This window comes from Mirounga leonina, unplaced genomic scaffold (genome assembly GCF_011800145.1).
Source record: "Mirounga leonina isolate KUSES-001 unplaced genomic scaffold, KU_Mleo_1.0 Mir_198, whole genome shotgun sequence".
NCBI lineage: Eukaryota > Metazoa > Chordata > Mammalia > Carnivora > Phocidae > Mirounga > Mirounga leonina.
Window position 1 is genome coordinate 49337 of NW_023270497.1, and position 7461 is coordinate 56797.

A 7461-nucleotide genomic window follows, 5' to 3' on the forward strand; every position below is an offset into this window, starting at 1 on the left:
GCTTTGTTGCTGAGGAAACCATGCACTGAAACCAAAAGCAGATGAGAACTACAGCAGATAGAGCCTCAGGACAGCAGGACCATGGTAGGGGGCTGGGGACTAAAGCCACAGTGCTAAGAGACCCATGGCCCCACAAGTTGGGAACCTTTCACACCCTCGATGCTTCACACACACATGAAGCATGCACTGCCCAAACCCACCTTTCAGCCCATGCTCTCCTGGTCAGCAGGACTAGTGGGGATGAGGTGGACAATGGTGTCCTCATGTCCCTCATGAGGGTTCTGCAGCCATCCCCAGTTTCTGCATTCAGGGCCACTGCAGGCTTCTGCAGACAACTACTCTGCATAACTGTCTCATTACGCCTCTGGTCCAGGGGCAGAAGAGCCTGCCAGGTAGAGTGCATTCAGGGCACCCTGAGCCTCAGGCTGGTTGGCCGTGGGGAATGCAGGAGTACTTTGTGCCCAGAGCCCCTCAGCATCACATGGGGACCATGCACAACACAGCCTCTGGCTTGTCTTGCAGGTGCACTTGGAGGCCATTGGGGAAACGGCTCAGTCAGCCAAGATGGCTGTGAGGACACTGCAGACATAGGATGAGGCTGGAGAAGTCTCTGTCCTGTCGAAAGCTGTCATGTCTCCACATCCCAGGCTTACTGGTTCCTTCTACACAACCCAGGGAGCAGAACAGGAACTTGGGATAAGGGGGGTGGGACAGCAGGTTAATTGGCTTCTCAACTTTTGTCATGAACAGGTAGCTATTTTTTTTTTTTTTTAGAACACCTTAAATTTTTAATCCTTTCTTTACAGGTTACCTAGACCACGACTGATTAAGAAAACTGTAGAAAGTTAGTACCTGCCACAAGCAAACGCCAGGCAGCAGTACGTGTCGATTTTCCGCAGAGTCCTGCTTTGCGGGGTCTCTGCTCACACTCCCTGGAATCCGTCGCGGCAGAGTTTAGTCCACAGGTCGCTTCTCCCCGTATTTCTTTGGAACCTCTTCAGCGTTCTTACAGAATTTTTTACGGTCCTCAGAGTATTCCTCAGCTAGGTCAGCTCGAAGTGGGTGCTCGGGCTGGGGGTCGTTCACCAGTGCTGTGAGGGACTGGATTACTTGGCCGGTTCTGGTTGCTGGCTTCCAGTTTTCAGCACTAATTCCTGGCAGACAGACCTGCCCCTTTTCATCGATGTTCCAGTGATAGATCTTTGTTTTAAATGTGATCTTCAGTGCTTTGAATGGGTACTCTGCTGGAAAGCTGATTTCCATTCTGAAAGCCCCCTTATCATATGGAGGGTTGTCAGGAACAATAAGCCCTCGCCAAGTCAATAAATTAGCTTCTTCAACCTGAATGTTACGGAAGTCTTTCATTCCACATTTGTGGATTTCTTCAGCTCCTTCATCAGCCTCCTGCTGGCCGCTATCTTGGATCTGGCGCGGCTTGAACAGGCAGCTATTTTATCTACTCTACTGCCTGTTTTACATAAGCTACACTTCCCCTGCTTGTCACCATCTTGGATCCCAGGTTTCTTCAACTGCATGATCATGTGGGAAAGTTCTTGGACACTCTGTGACCTTTCAGGCTTCAGCAGGCCTAAGGTCAAGTGGCTGTTAGCAGCTGTGGGGGTGAAGAGCTTGCTGGGCAGGGCAGCCAGCTCACATCCTGGGGGATCCACTGCCAAACCTGACCCCTGCTGAGCCCTGCTTCTGGAGGGAAGGGATCTCACAGCCCTGAGACCCAAAGACAGAAGCTCACATTCCCAGAGCCAGGGTGGCCCCCCGGCTCTCCTCATTCCTCACCTACACGTCCCCTAACAGAGCCAGCCAGGACCCCACGGGAGATCCAGCACCATCAGCCTCAGTAGGAGGAGAGTCAACTACTGAATGAAAACTCTAGTCCCTTTCTCTCCACATCTGGAAAAGCAAACACCGTACCTGGGGTTATCGTGCAGTGGGCAGCGGGCAGAGGGTGCAGGTGGACTGCAGCTGAGACAGAATTAGCTGGATTTCTTGACATTGCCGTTTTCTTTGTCTCTGGAGGAAAAGAGAGGTGATTAACTGAGGTTTTAGCATTTCTCATTTCAGCAGATATAATCAAACAAATAGTTGGAAATGGTCTTTTATGTGCACAAAGCTTTCCACATTTCTAGAAAGGAAAATGCTCAATTGACAGGGACTGGCCGAGCAGAACTGGATAGAGTCCAGGGGTCCTCAGGCCTGACATGCAGTCTGGATACGACAGAGCTTGGAACTGCTATGGAGTGACGTTGGAGACCTTTAAACTGTATTTCCAGGTGATAAATTTAGAGAGAAAGTTATGTTTCACAACCTAAGTTTGTGGGAATTATACTCTAACCCTGTTCACTAACCCCCTTTTTTTCAGTTTTAGAGGTAGAATTTACTGATTCATCAGTTGCATATAACACCAGCGCTCATTACATCACCTGTCTCCTTGACACCCATCACCCAGTTACTCCATCCCCCACCCATCTCCCCTCCAACACCCTCAGTTTGTTTCCTATAGTTGAGACTCTCTTGGGATGCCTGCGTGGCTCAGTCCATTAAGCGCCTGCCTTTGTCTCAGGTCATGAACCTGGAGTCCTGGGATCCAGCCCCACGCTGGGCTCCCTGCTAAATGGGGAGACTGCTTCTCTCTCTGCCTCTGCCCCTCACCACGCTCATGCTCTCGCATATAAATTATTTTTTTAAGAGTCTCTTTTGGTTTGTCTACCTCCCTGACTTACTTTATTCCCCCCCTTCCCCGTGTTCATCTATTTTCTTTCTTAAGTTCCACATGACTGACATATAATTGTCCTCCTGATTGACTTATTTCACTTAGCATAAAAACCTCTAGTTCCATCCCCCTGGTTGCAAATGGCAAGATGTCTTCATTTTTGATGGCTGAGTAGTACTCCAATGTGTATATAGAGCAGATCTTCTTTATCCATTCGTCTGTCAATGGACACCTGGGCTCTTCCCATATTTGAGCTATTGTGGACATCTCTGCTATAAACATTCAGGGGGTGCAAGTGCCCCTTTGAATCACTGTTTGTATCCTTTGGATAAACACCTGCTAGTGCGATCCTGGGATTTGGGTAGCTCTATTTTCATTTTGAGGAACCTCCATGGTGTTCTCCAGAGGGGCTGCCCCAGCTTGCATTCCCACCCACAGTGCAGGAGGATCCCTTTCCTCCGCATCCTCACCAGCACCTGTTGCCTCCTGGGTTGTTAATGTCAGCCATTCTGATGTCAGCCCCGTGTAAGGGGACCGGGACAGCTGCCTGGTAATTGGCTAGGCTGAGAGGGGCGGGGACAGCTGCCTGCTGATTGGCCAGGATAAGAGGGGCGGGGACAGCTGCCTGCTGATTGGACAGGATGAGAGGGGCGGGGCCAGCTGCCTGGTAAGTGGCCAGGATGGGAGGGGCAGGGACAGCTGACTGGAGACTGGCCAGGATGAGAGGGGCGGGGACAGTTGCCTGATGATTGGCCAGGATTAGAGGGGCGGGGATAGCTGCCTGGTGACTGTCCAGGATGGGAAGGGGGGGACAGCTGCCCGCTGATTGGCCAGGGTAGAGGGGCTGGGACAGCTGCCTGGTAACTGGCCAGGGTGAGAGGGGCGGGGACAGCTACCTGGAGACTGGTCAGGATGAGAGGGGCGGGGACAGCTGCCTGCTGATTGGCCAGGATGAGAGGGGCGGGGAGAGCTGCCTCGCCACTGGCCAGGATGGGAGGGGTGGGGACATCAGCGTGGTGACTGGCCAGGGTGAGAGGGGCGGGGTCAGCTGCCTCCTGATTGGCCAGGATAAGAGGGGAGGGGACAGCTGCCTGGTGATTGGCCAGGATGAGAGGGGCGGGGACAGCTGCCTGGTGACTGGCCAGGATGAGAAGGGCGGGGCCAGCTGCCTGGTGATAGGCCAGCATGAGAGGGGCGGGGCCAGCTGCCTGATGATTGGCAAGCATAAAAGGGGCGGAGACAGCTGCCTGGGGATTGGCAAGGAAGAGCGGGACAGAGAAAGCCGCCTGCTGATTGGTGAGGGAGAGCGGGGCCGCGACAGCCGAATGGTGATTGGCCAGCGATAGCAGGGAGAGGACAACTGCCTGGCTCTTGGCCAGTGGATGAGGGCGGGGACAGCCGCCTGCTCTTCGGGCAAGGACCGCAGGTGAAGAAGGCTGCCTGGCGACGGGCCAGGGATTGGGGGACGGGGACATCGCCGCCTGCTCCGCCAGGACCTGGTGGTGACTTAGGGGTCCTGGTGCAAGCAGTCACCAAAGCCAGGACCCCAGCGCTCCGGGGGGAGCGAGGACTCCACCTCTGCGCCCCGCCCGTCCCCCGGGCGCCCGACCGCACACCCACAGCAAGGAGCAGCCCGGCCTCCCTCACAGTACCGAGCATGCCAGCCCACGTCCCTGCTCCAACCCACGGTTTGCAGAACAAAGCCCACGCTCGTTAACGGGACAGCGTGACCCACACGGAGAGCCGCCGACACCCCTGCGCCCCTGCAGAAGCTCCCCAACGGAGGCCGCCTGCCCAGCCCACTCCCCGCCCTCTGACACCCGCCCACACGCATCCTGGGCGCCCAGCCCCACGCTCTCCCTCGCTGGTCCCAGAGGCCGCCTCTGCCTGTCCACTCAGCATCCCTGCCTAGTCCAGACGAGCTGGCTGCAAGCTTTGTGCACCAGGCCCTGAGCACCGCACCCCATACTGCCTTCCGAGAATGTGAGCCCGGAGGATGCAGACCGTGCCCGGGATGCAGAAACCTCCCCCTGCCCCCTGGCAACGCACCGTGACCACGTACTTGGCGCCCAAGTGGTGCCCCCATTGCCAAACAGGGAAGAAGTGGCCGCATGGACCCTCCCAACCCAACACAGGCAGTGACTCTGTAAGACGCTTGGAAGATCAGGCCACGAAGCACAAAGAACCACCCAAACCAGAAAAGTAGGGCATCTATACCCAGACGTGGGAAATTTTAGGCTACTACCCAGGCGCAAATCCCCCACTCCGGTAGAGGGTCCAGGTGTGGGGTGTCTGAGAAGGGAAATGCCGTTCCCTCTGTTGGGGCCTTACTCCCTAATGTCAGTGATTCAAGGCTGGATGCCAAGACCTGGCTGGTGCTTGCCGCCATCCAGAGTGCAGTACCCATGGTGGGTCACTGTGCCCAGGTGCTGGTGCTTCCATGGCCTGCAGGCCTCTGGCCTGGGCTGGCTTCAGCCTGATGTCTTGGCTACACACCACCTGGGCAGCCTTTTATCATTTGGGGTATTTTCTCCTGAGTGAGCCAAGGATGCCAAGGCTAAAGACAAGAGGAAGACCAGCAGCCGGGAGAGCTCACCTTCTCCAGATACACCAATCTCCACCTATGTATAGAGCAGATCCTCCCGAAGAACAACTGAGGGCAGTCGGAACAGCTTCTGCACAACAGGAGAGAAACAGAGACATCGTAGCAGAGGACCCCAGCCTAGCAGCCTGCCAACTGCCGTGGGGAGAGTTAGTTCTGGGGCCCGTAAGCTGATCTGTCTGCCTGGGGCACAGAAATGAAGCTGCATTTTAATGCGCAACTAGAATGTAAAAGATCCACCCCAAAAGCTCCCCGAAATGGGGAGGGGTAGTGCTGTATGTCTCTCTCTGCCAAGGTCCTGGCAAACACCAGGTCACATTCCACTCCACCTTGAGAACGTGGAAAGAAGCAGGGTCTGAGCACCCCAGCCAGGGTACTACCTTGCTGAGCCCTGGGTCCCCAACCCACTCTAGACCCAGCTGTGCCAACAAGGCAAACCCAGGTGGCACACACTGGGACACCCTGGTCAGCATTCAACACAGCGCGAGACCTCACACCAAGGGGACACAGGTGCTCGGCACCCCAGAACACTCCAGGCCTACACGACTTGGCTTCCTAGGGCACCCCTGCAAGGAGGGCTACGGGACCTCCTGGGTCACTACTCTTTCAGCTCCAGGAGCCCTGCCAAGGAGCCCCCTATGTGGACAGCCCAGGACCACCCAGCCCAAATGCTGTCGAGGCTCTCGTAGGGCTGAAGACCCCGGGACACCCCAGCTTTCGCCCACTGAGCTTCAGCCATCTTTCTAGGAGATCCTGTGCACAGAGAAGCCCCCCAATCCTGAATTCACTTCTGCTATAGCTACCATCCCAAAGTGCCTTCCCTGCAGAGAGCACTGGGACACTCCAGCCCACACCCACCTCAGCTACAGCTGTTTTACCAGGCTACCCCTGTGCAGGGCACCCCAGAAAACCTCAGCTCCTGATCCATCTCCACTCCAGCCACCCTCTGCACAGAGAGCCCTGTGATGGCAGTCGTACCCAATTCAGCTTCAGCTCAACAGCCTGGGTGCCCTCGGTGTGAAGCTAAAGCACCTCTACGTTTCTTGTAGCAGGACTCCCAATAGCCAAGGTATGGAAACAACCCAGGTATCCATCCAGAGGTGAATGAATGAGGGCTACCTTTCAGACTAACAACCACCTCCCTGCTTGCCTAGCCTGGAGTCCCTGCCTGCACCCCCAGGTCCCGCACTATGCCCGCACACCCCAGGGTCGCAGGCCACACCCTGGTACCCCCACTCCCCTATGCCAATGAAGCACCTGGAAGTACCTGCAGACCCTGGTCCTCCTCCTACTTGGCAGCAGCTGGCTCAGGACTTGGTCCAGGAAGCCAACATGTGGAGAAATTCCACTTGGAAGAAGATGCACAAGACTCAGAACGTGGGTTTCCATGGGCTTCGTGAGGTCACACAAAGATCACCACATCGTCCCAACACCTTCAAAGCTTGCTGTCTCTGATACTACAAGTTGGAAACGCTTCTTTGCCTTAGCAGCCCAATCGTGGTCCAGCAGCACCACTGTGGGAGAGCACAAGACAAACTTTGTAGGAAAGCTAGGAATTACAGAGTTCATAAATACACCCCAGAGATAGGATACGTCACCCCTGGTACATATTTATGAATTAGAGGCACATAAGATTGAAACAGGGAATGAGCTTTATCCTCAAGAAACAGGTCAGCCTTTAGTGATTATAGCTCCAGAGGCAAGGCTCTTCCACGCTGTACACTCATGGATCAAAACTAAAATCCACACATAGCCAGTTATTGATCCTATCCGTGGAATGCACTTTATACACTTACCCACAAAAGAATTCTCAAGGTCCTCCAGAGAGGTGCTCTCTGAAGCCAGGGAGTAGATGGTCCTCCCCATGAGGATCCTGAGGAGAAGAGCATGAACACCAAGGGAAGGGGCACACAGGAAAAAGCTGGCAAAGGAAGCTGAAGCAGAACTTAGCAAAGAAGGGAATTGGAAGTAAGTTGTGCAGAACTGGAGAGTGGAGTGTCCCCAAGAGACCAGAGTTACCTTCAGCCCTTAGACAGGCTGAGGGAGCCTAATTCCACCTGGATTTCATTTGGGTTCCTGTCACTCCCAGAAAAACTCAGTTCTCTTTTATATATATACTTTCGGACTCATT

At 54.7% G+C, this 7461-nt stretch overlaps 1 pseudogene; it reads right to left on the bottom strand.

Moving 5' to 3' along the window:
* Positions 1-487: 487 nt before the first annotated feature.
* Positions 488-7203, bottom strand: LOC118024484 (annotated as a pseudogene).
* Positions 7204-7461: the final 258 nt, after the last annotated feature.